Source organism: Chiloscyllium punctatum, chromosome 39 (genome assembly GCF_047496795.1).
Source record: "Chiloscyllium punctatum isolate Juve2018m chromosome 39, sChiPun1.3, whole genome shotgun sequence".
Taxonomy (NCBI): domain Eukaryota; kingdom Metazoa; phylum Chordata; class Chondrichthyes; order Orectolobiformes; family Hemiscylliidae; genus Chiloscyllium; species Chiloscyllium punctatum.
The window spans coordinates 54,270,544-54,281,427 of record NC_092777.1 but is presented as its reverse complement, the minus strand read 5'-3'; the positions used below and the strand labels follow the sequence as shown (position 1 = coordinate 54,281,427).

Below are 10,884 nucleotides of genomic sequence, written 5' to 3'. Positions count from 1 at the left end.
CCTTATCCCTCTATTCTCTTCATATTCAATGTATTCGTCCTCGTGCTTCTTGAATGGGTCTGCTTCCACCACCTCCTCTGGCAGTGCATTACAGGCACTCACCACTCTGGTGTGAAAAACTTGCCGAGCACACCTCTTTTAAATTGTGCCCCCCAACGCCCCCACACCGTGAACCTGGTGGCTCAGTGGTTAGCACTGCTGCCTCACAGCACCAGCCTCAGCGACTGCCTGTGTGGAGTTTGCAGATTCTCCCTGTGTCTGCGTGGGTTTCCTCCGGTTTCCTCCCACAGTTCAAAGATGTCCACGTCAGGTAAATTGCCCATAGTGTTAGGTGCATTAGTCAGAGGGAAATGGGACTAGGGGGTTACTCTTTGGAGGGTCGGTGTGGACTTGCTGGGCTGAAGGGCCTGTTTCCATACTGCAGGAAATCGATTCTAATCTGTTGGACCTGCATACCCAGATCCCTCTGCATATCAATTCTCTTCTGGAAATATACATTCACTGTATTTTTCCACTTGTACTTGACCTTCCAAAATGCATCATCTCATATTTGTCCAGATTAAACTCAATTTGCCATTTTTTTGCCCATGACTTCAATTGATCTATATCCTGCTGTATCCTCTAACAATCCTCCTCACTATCCACAAATCCACCAATCTTTGTATCGTCTGCAAACCCGTAGTCACCAGTATCCTTCCACTGCTACCATCTTTTTCCCATGACTGATCCAATTCTGTATGCATCTTGCCAGCTCACCCCTGATACCATGTGACTTCACCTTTTGAACCAGTCTGCTTTGAGGGACCTTGACAAAGACATAGAACATAACATGCAATACAGGCGCTTCGGCCCTCAATGTTGCGCCAATCTGTGAAACCAATCTGAAGCCCATCTAACCTACACTATTCCCTTCTTGTCCATGTGCCTATACAATGACCATTAAATGCCCTTAAAGTTGGCGAGTCTACTACTGTTACAGGCAGTGTCTTTCACACCTCTACTACTCTTTGAGTAAAGAAACTGCCTCTGACATCTGTCCTATATCTATCACCCCTCAGTTTAAAGCTATGTCCCCTCATGCTAGCCATCACCATCTGAGGAAAAAGACTCTCACTGTCCACCCAATCTAACCCTCTGATTATCTTATATTTCTCAATTAAGTCATTTCTCAACCTTCTTCTCTCTTACGAAAACAGCCTCAAGTCCCTCAGCATTTCCTCGTAAGACCTTCCCTCCATACCAGGCAACATCCTAGTAAATCTCCTTTCCAAAGTTTCCACATCCTTCCTATAATGTGGTGACCAGAACTGTAAGCAATACTCCAAGTGTGGCCGCACCAGAGTTTTGTACGGCTGCATGACCTCGTGGCTCTGAAACTCAATCCCTCTACCAATAAATGCTAACACACCATACATCTCTTAACTACCCTATCAACCTGGGTGGAAAATTTCAAGGATCTATGTACCTGGCCACCAAGATCTATCTGCTCATCTACACTACCAAGAATCTTACCATTAACCCAGTATTTTTTATTCCTGTTATTCTTTCCAAAGTGAATCACCTCCCACTTTTCTGCATTAAATTCCACTTGCCACCTCTCAGCCCATTTCTGCTGCTTATCTATGTCACTATCCACAACTCTACCGACTTTCATGTCATTCGTAAATTTACTAACCCATCCTTCTCTGCCTCATCCAGATCATTTGTAAAAATGATGAACAGCCATGGACTCAAAACAGATCCTTATGGTACATCACTCATAACTGAATTCCAGGATGAACATTTCCCAACAACCACCAACCCTCTGTCTTCTTTCAGCTAGCCAAATTCTGATCCAAACCGTTAAATCATCCTCAATCCCAAGCCTCCATATTTTGTGCAATAGCCTGCCATGGAGAACCTACTCAAATACCTTACTGAAATTCATATACACCACATCAACCGCTTTACCCTTATCCACCTGTTTGGTCACCTTCTCAAAGAACTTAATAAGGTTTGTGAGGCATGACCTACTCTTCACAAAATCATGCTGGCTATCCCTAACCAACTTGTTCCTTTCTAGCAATTATAAATTCTATCTCTTATAACCCTTTCCAACACTTTACCCACAACCAAAGTAAGGCTAACTGGTCAATAATTACCAGGGTTGTCTCTACTCCCCTTTTTGAACAAGGGGACAACATTTGCTATCTTCCAGTCTTTTGACACTATTCCTGTAGACAATGATGACATAAAGATCAAAGCCAAAGACTTCACTGAAGTCCATGTAGGCAACATCAACTACTTTTTTCTCATCAATCATCTTCATCACCTCCTCAAAAAATCCAATCAAGTTCGTGAGGCACGACCTCCCCTGCACAAAACCAGGTTATAAGTCAATTTGCTTGTAAATGCATACAGATCTTGTCTCTGAGAATCTTTTCCAATAATTTCCCTACAACTGACATGAGGCTCACAGGTCTATAATTTCCTGGATTATCCCTTCTACCCATCTTAAATAATGGGACAACATTAGCTACACCGCTCATGATATTCAGCAGTCCCTGCAGTGTTCACCACTGGCAGCAAGTCCTAGCACACTCCGTCGGGTGATAGGGCTTGATTTCCAGGGGAATACCACAGTGAGTCAGGACGAAGATTGAATGTGGAGTTAGTGTAAGGGTAAAAGGATATACTCCAGGTTTTGCACTAAAAAAAGTAAGATGGCGGTAGAATCTGCAAAACTTTTCCTGCAGGTAGAAAAGCTATCTCAGATGAACTTCAAGAGAGACCTCAAAAGTCAAATTAATCAAACTGGCAAGTATGTTAGATGTGCAGTTGCCTGCCAGGGCTAAGAAAGCAGTGATAGGTTTGAGCACCGCAATTCAGTTTTGTTCAAATACAACAGAGACACACCAAGTAGTGAGACATTGGTGTCAGTTAACACTGAGTTATTGTAAAGGCAGTTTGATCTTGAAGAAAACGAATGAAACAGTTTGAGACAGACAATGAAAAAGTATTGGAATTGGAAATGGGAAAACTGGAATAGAAAGCGAAAAGGTAAAGAGAAAAGAGATGAGAGAGAACAAAAGTATAAGCTTAAAGTGATGTGGTTTAAAAAAAGAGACATCAGATGCTGATGCAGACTCTGATGTGGAAAACCCTAGTCATAATCCAAATTGTGGGAATTGCTTAAGTTTATATTGTGGAACAGGAGAATCGACGTTTCAGGCATAAGCCCTTCTTCAGGAATTCAGGAATTCTTCTTCATTCCTGAAGAAGGGCTTATGCCCGAAACGTCGATTCTCCTGTTCCTTGGATGCTGCCTGACCTGCTGCGCTTTTCCAGCAACACATTTTTAAGCTCTGATCTCCAGCATCTGCAGTCCTCGCTTTCTCCTAAGTTTATACTGTCCCTACCAAAACTTGAGGAAATGAATGCGGAGGCATTCTTCACATTATTTGATAAAATATTGAACCAAATGAGAATTTGAGGCCACAAAGATCTGATTGCTGCCCATGCAGAGAAAGTTGACAGGTAGAGGACAGGAAACAAAAACAGAAATTTGGAGAAACCTGGCAGGTCTGGCAGCATCTGTGGAGAGAAAGCAGATTCTGGATTAGTGGTGCTGGAAGAGCACAGCAGTTCAGGCAGCATCCAAGGAGCAGCGAAATCGACGTTTCGGGCAAAAGCCAGTCAACCTTTCTGGTCCAGTTCATAATATAGGACAGGAAATGTATGTTTCACCAGCAGAGGAGGTTTCTATGGATTGCTGTGATGTAAAAACAGGTTATTCTGGGTACATTTAAGTTGGTACCTATATCATACAGGAAAGGTTCTGAAATTTAAGGAGCAATCTGGGCAAACGTATATATGAGTTGAAATTGTGAAGCAAAGTAATTTCAACAAACAGCATTAAGCATTAGAAGTTGAAATCACATAAAAAGAGAAATCATTTCCTTGAAAGAATTTCAAATCTTACTCCCTTTTGGCTGGAATAAAGTTTATAGTTTCTCTCATCATCATGGAATTCCGAATATGGTTGAGAAGACAGAATACAGTAGTTACAGGAACACGTTCCAGGTACTTCCCCATCATGTGTGGTGACCAGAGCAATGGCCCAACAAAGTCCATCACCAGATGCGAAAGTAATACCAAAAGCAGATGTTAGGATTGCCAAAACATTCTTTAAGGAAGGGGATAATTCAAAAGAAGTGTTTTGGCGTGTCTTCTTTAATTGAGACTCAGTAAGGATATCCGGAGTTAAATGATCTGATGCACTTAAACTGAAGCTGAAGCTGAAGGAGATCCAGGGTGCTATTACATTAAAAGCAGAGTTCTGAAAAGAAATGGAGACACTTTCACAGAACTGTGGATGAGGCATGGATGGTTGTTAACTGGATCGTGGTATTGCCCAGATACCATAAGGAAACAGTGCAAGTAGCATGTGACATTCCTATGGCAGGTAATAGAGTAATAAGGAAAACTGAAGCATTGGCAAACAGATATTTTACACGGCTGAGACTTCATAGCAATGTCGTGCAGGTTGGTGGAACAAGTCATGCATGTCAAATAGTAGGGAAATCTTATTATCTACACAAACCAACACCTTTAATGTCCGTACCAGTAAATGAAGAACCATTCAGTAAAGTGCTAATAGATTGTGCAGGACCATTATCGAAAATAAAAGTGAGACATCAGTATACCCTTACAGTAATGGATATAGCAATGCAATTTCCAGAAAGAAATTTTGAGGAAAATTATAACATTTCAAACAAGAATTGTGATTCTCAGTATGTAGTAATTTTGTCCAATGTGCAGGAGAACACGAAAATGCAGGTAGGTTCTGGAACGAAACATAATGGGACAGGTTTTCTGCTGGCCAGACAGTTATTATGCAGGTGTAGATTGCAGTTGTGCATGGGGACCCTCAGAATCCCCATCATAGGAGAAGGGTAAGAATTAAAATAAAATGAATTTTGGATTGGGATGTTTGGAGACAAAGGAGGGGAAATACTTAAGAAGGGAAGGCAATGGCCGAGTGGTATTATTGCGAGATTCTTAATCCAGAAACTCAGCTAGTATTCTGGGAATCGGGATTTGAATCTCACCATGGCAGATGGTAGAATTTGAATTCAATAAAAAATAAATCTGGAATTAAGAATTTACTGATGACCACGAAACCATTGTCGATTGTCAGAAAAACCCATCTGGTTCACTAATGTCCTTAGGAAAGGAAATTTGCCATCTTCATCTGGTCTGGCCTACATGTGACTCCAGACCCACAGTATTGTGATTGACTCTCAACTGCCCTCTGAAATGGCTTAGCAAGCCAATCAGTTGTACCAATCGCTACAAAATCCCAAAGAATTGAAACCAGACAGATCATCTAGAATTGACCTACGCATCGGAAAAGACAACAGCAGAAATAGCCCTGTCGAACTGCAAAGTCCTGGGAGTTGGTGCCACATTTGGGAGTGCTGTCTCACACATTAGTCAAGCAATAGCCTGACATAATCACTGTCATACCTTCGAGATAACGTCCCAGAGACAACCATTACCATGCCCTGTCCCAGCAGCAGATAGATCTAGCAGAGGTGGTGGCACAGTGGTATACATTCAGCAGGGAGTTGCCCTGGGAGTCGTCAACATTAACCCTGGACTCCATGAAGTCTCATGGCTTCAAGTTAAACATGGGCAAGGAAGCCACCTACTGATTACCATGTACTGTCCTCTCTCAGCTGATGAACCAACACTTTTCCATGCTGAGCAACACTTGGAGGAAGCATTGAGCATGGCAAGGGCACAAAATGTACTCTGGGTGGGGGATTTCAATGTCCACCACCAAAAGTGGCTCGGTAGCAGCACAACTGATCGAGCTGGTCAGATCCAAAAGGACATAGCTGCTTAACTGGGTCTGTGGTAGGTGGTGAGGGAGCCAACAACAGGGAAAAACATACTTAACCTCATCCTCACCAATCTCCCAGATGCAGGTGCATCTGACCATGACAGTATTGGTAAGAGCGACCACTGCACTGTCCTGTGGAGACGAAGTCCCACCTTCACAGTGAGAATAACCACCATCATGTTGTGTGGCACTATCACCGTGCTAAATAGGACAGACTTCAAACAGATCTACCAACTCAAGACTAGACATCAATGAGGGACTGTGGGCCATCAACAGCAGCAGAATTGTACTCCAGCACAATCATGGCACAGCATATCCCCACTTAACCATTACCATCAAACCTGGGAATCAACCTTGGTTCAATGGAGAGTGCAGGAGGATATGCCAGGAGCAGCACCAGGCATACCTGAAAATGAGGTTTCAACCTGGTGAAACTACCAATCAGAACTTCTTGCATGGTAAAAACAATGACTGCAGATGCTGGAAACCAGATTCTGGATTAGTGGTGCTGGAAGAGCACAGCAGTTCAGGCAGCATCCAAGGAGCTTCGAAATCGACGTTTCGGGCAAAAGCCTGATGAAGGGCTTTTGCCCGAAACATCGATTTCGAAGCTACTTGGATGCTGCCTGAACTGCTGTGCTCTTCCAGCACCACTAATCCAGAACTTCTTGCATGTCAAACTGTATAAGCAACAAGTGATAAAGCAAAACAATGCCATAATTAACAGATCAGATTTAAGCTCTGCAGTCCTGCCACATCCAGTCATGAAAGGTGGTGGACAATTAAACAACTCACTGGAAGAAGAGGCTCCACAAATATCTCCATTCTCAATGATGGAAAAGCCCAGCATATCAATGCAAAAAATTAAGGCTGAAGCACTCACAGCAATCTTCAGTCATAAGTGCTAAGTGGATGATTCCTCTCGGCCTCCTCCATTAGTCCCTAGAATTAAAAATTCCAGTCTTCAGAAAATTCGATTCACTCCACGTGATATTGAGAAATGCTTGGAGACACTGGATACTGCAAAGGCTATGGGCCCTGACAATGTTCTGAAATAGTACTGAAGACTTGTGCTCCAGAATTTGCCACTCCTCTAGCCAATCTGTTCCAGTACAGTTATAACACTGGTATCTACCCAACAATGTGGAAAATTGCTCAGATATATCCTGTACATAAAAAAACAAGACAAATCCAACCTGGCCAATTTCCACCCCATCAGTCTACTCTCAATCATTAAAGTGATGGAAGGTGTTAGCATCTGTGCTATCAAGCAGCACCTGCTCAGCAATAACTTGCTCCATGATGCCTAGTTTGGGCACCACCAGGGCCACTCAGCTCCTGACCTCATTACAGCTTTGGTTCAAACATGGACAAAAGAGCTGAATTCAGATGTAAGGTGAGAGTCACAGCCCTTGACATCAGGGCTGCATTCGACCAAGTGTGGCATCAAGGAGCCCTAGCAAAACTGGAATCAATGGGTATCGGGGCAAACTCTCCAGTGATTGGAGTCATACCTGACACATAGGAAGACGGTTATGGTTGTTGGGGGTCAGTCATCTCAGCTCCAGGGGTTCCTCAGGATAGTGTGCTAGGCCCAACCATCTTCAGTTACTTCATCAATGACCTTCCCGTCATTGTAATGTCAAAAGTGAGGATGTTTGCCGATAATTGCACAATGTTCAGCACAGTTCATGATTCCTCAAATACTGAAGCAGTCCGTGTCCAAATACAAGCAGCTCTGGACAATATTCATGGTGGGGCTAATAAGTGGCAAGTAACATTCATGTCACTAAAACGCCAGGCTAAGACTATCACCAATAAGAAATAATCTAACCACTGCCCTATGACATTAATTGGTGTTACCATCACTGAATATCCCACTATCAACATCCTGGGAGTTATCATTGATCAGAAACTCAACTGGACTGACCACATAAACACAGTGGCTACAAGAGCAGGTCAGAGGCTGGGAATACTGCAGCGATTCATGCATCTCCTGACTCCCCAAAGCCTGTCCATAATCTACAAGGCACAAGTCAGGAGTGTGATGGAATACTCCCTGCTTGCCTGGATGGGTGCAGCCCCAACAACACTGAAGAAGCTTGACACCATCCAGGACAAGGCGAAAGTGAGGACTGCAGACGTTGGAGATTAGAGTCAAGAGTGTGGGGCTGGAAAAACATTTTCATCGATTTTCCTGCTCCTTGGATTCTGCCTAACCTGCTGTGCTTTTCCAGCCCCACACTCTCGACCATTCAGGACAAAGCAGCCTGCTTGATTGGCACTGCTTCCATAAGCATCCACTCGCTCCACCATCGACACTCAGTAGTAGCAGTATGTACAATTTTCAAGATGCCCTGTAGAAATTCATCAAAGATCCTCAGACCATCCAAACCCAGGACCACTCCCATCTGGAAGGACAAGGGCAGCAAATGTATGGGATCACCACCGCCTTCAGGTTCCCCGCCAAGCCATTCGCCATCTTGACTTGGAAAAATATTATCATTACTTGATCAAAATCCTGGAATTCTCTCCCGATCAGTATTATGAGTCAACCCACAGCACATGGACTGCAGCGGTTCAAGAAGGCAGCTCACCACCACCTTCTCAAGGGCAACTAGGGATGGCCAATAAATACTGGCCAATGACACCCACAAATAAATAAATAAATTATTTTTAACATCCGCAAGGTGAAAGGAGATCCAGGAATTCTTTTTAACCTTTTTAACAGGAAATCTTTTTAATTGAATGTACCATAACCAGCTAAAGATGAACCCAAGTCCTCAAAGGATGATAGTATAGTTTCAATACAAAATGAGGAAAGAGGGAGCATTTCAACTATTCAATGTAAGAAAAAATATAAGCAAAAAACAAGTGGAAGGCATTTGCCCCATTTGGAAGCCGACCTTCTACTCTAAACCAGTAAAGACAAGTATGATTGGATCAAAAATAGAAATTGCTGGAAAAACTCAAGCGAGCTGCCTCTGAGGATACAAATAGTTCCAAGCAGCTTACCACAATTTCCAATCGAGGTCTGAAGCTCAATTTCAGATGACCTTCATGCCTTGTATTTCGGGTTTTGAATTCCAATCCAATATCTTTGCAATTTTAGCCATGCCTTCAGTCATTCTTTTGAAGTCCTAGGTTAGAGCACTTCAGAACTGAAAGAAGTTGGACTGAAGGGCCTGTTTCCATGCTGTACAGCTCTAGAGTATTTGGCATTTTCATAACATGTACTCCATTTGGCTTTTATGGATAGGGCCTTATATAGCCACACGACCCTTGTTTGAATAGTTTAATTGGTTTCAGGAAGCTGCCAGAATTGCCTAAAAATATTGAGGGACTATACGGTGATGCAGCACACATTAAATGGAAGGCATTCCAACCAGAAATTGTATTGGACACTCAGAAAATGGCTGAAACGCGTGCCAGTTTTGACCATAGTGTGTCCAAACCAATGTTACTGTATGAGGCCCTGAATTTCAGATCCAGTTAAAGAGTGCTTATCAGCAGGTTATCAAAACATGCCATCATCTTATTCTCATGCATGTGTTTTCCAATACTGACCAGGAGTGGGAAGCTTTGCCACTTCCTTCCTCCCTTTGCCCAAGATGATCTATTTCGTCACATAGTTAAGAAAGAAAATCACACACCACCAGGTTATAGTCTAACAGGTTTATTTGGAAGAAGAGCTTTCGGAGTGCTGCTCCTTCATCAGGTAGCTAATGGTACAGAATCATAGGACACAGAATTTATAGTATAAGATCAAAGTGCCATATAATGATGTGATGTATTGAACAATCCTCGATTGCTGTTACGTCTTTAATCACATAGAATAGGGTTGCAGGTTTCGATTCATTAATATGTAAATCCCAGAACTTCATCACCCAGACATACACACAGAACAGTCATGGGGACCAAATTTGAATCTCAATATGCCAACATTTTCATACACAAATTCAAACAAGACTTCTGTGCTGCACATGACCTCCAACCAATACCATATACCAGACATATTAATGACATTTTCCTCCTCTGAACCCATGATGAGGAGCCACAATTACACAGTGATATCAACAAGTTTCATCAGACTTACCATGGACTACTCTTTAGTATCAGTCTCATTCTTGGACACATGGATCTCCATCAAGGAGGGGCACCTCAGAACTTCACTCTACCGTAAACCCACGGATAATGTCACACAATGCTGCACTTCTCTAGCTTCCACCCGAAACATACTAAAACAGCCATCCCCCACAGACAAACCTTACACATACACAGGATCTGCTCAGAAGAGGCAAAACGGACACCTGAAGGTGCTGAAGGTCATCCTCATAAGAACAGGATAACAAGCCCAACTCATCGATTGCCAGTTCCGACATGCCACAGTGAGAGACCATAATGAACTCCTCAGGAGGCAGACAAGGATACGACCAATAGGGTACCCTTCTTTGTCCAGCACTTGCCTGGATTGCAGGAACTACGTCATGTTCTTTGCAGACTGCAACACTCTATCAATGACAATGAATACTTTGCCAAGAGCTTCCCTACACCTTCACTTCTCGTCTTTAAACAACTGCCAGACTTAGACAGACTATTGTTTGCAGCAAACTGCCCAGCCTTCAGCATAACATCAACTACAACGCCATATAATTCTGTCATAGCAGCCACTGCAAGACATATCAGGGTGTCAACATGGATACTAGCTTACATGTGAGGACACCTCTCACTGTGTGTGCGGTAGGTACTCATGTGAGCCGGTCAATGTTGTCTATTTCATATGTTGTGGACAAAGATACCCCAAGGCATGGTAGATTGGCAAGACAAAACAAGTGCCATGACAACGGATGAATGGACACCGCACAACAATTGCCAGACAGGGATGTTCTCTCCCAGTCAGGGAACACTTCAGCAGTCAGGGACATTCTGCCTCGGATCTTCGGGTAAACACAAGCACATATTCACACTCACTCCTACACACGATCAAACCCACACAG

At 43.1% G+C, this 10,884-nt stretch overlaps 1 protein-coding gene across 2 annotated transcripts in view; it reads left to right on the top strand.

Moving 5' to 3' along the window:
- The window catches only part of afmid (arylformamidase), a 49,891-nt gene that overhangs the window by 3,770 nt on the left and 35,237 nt on the right, over positions 1-10,884 (top strand). The gene's annotated exons all lie outside the window — the stretch shown is intronic.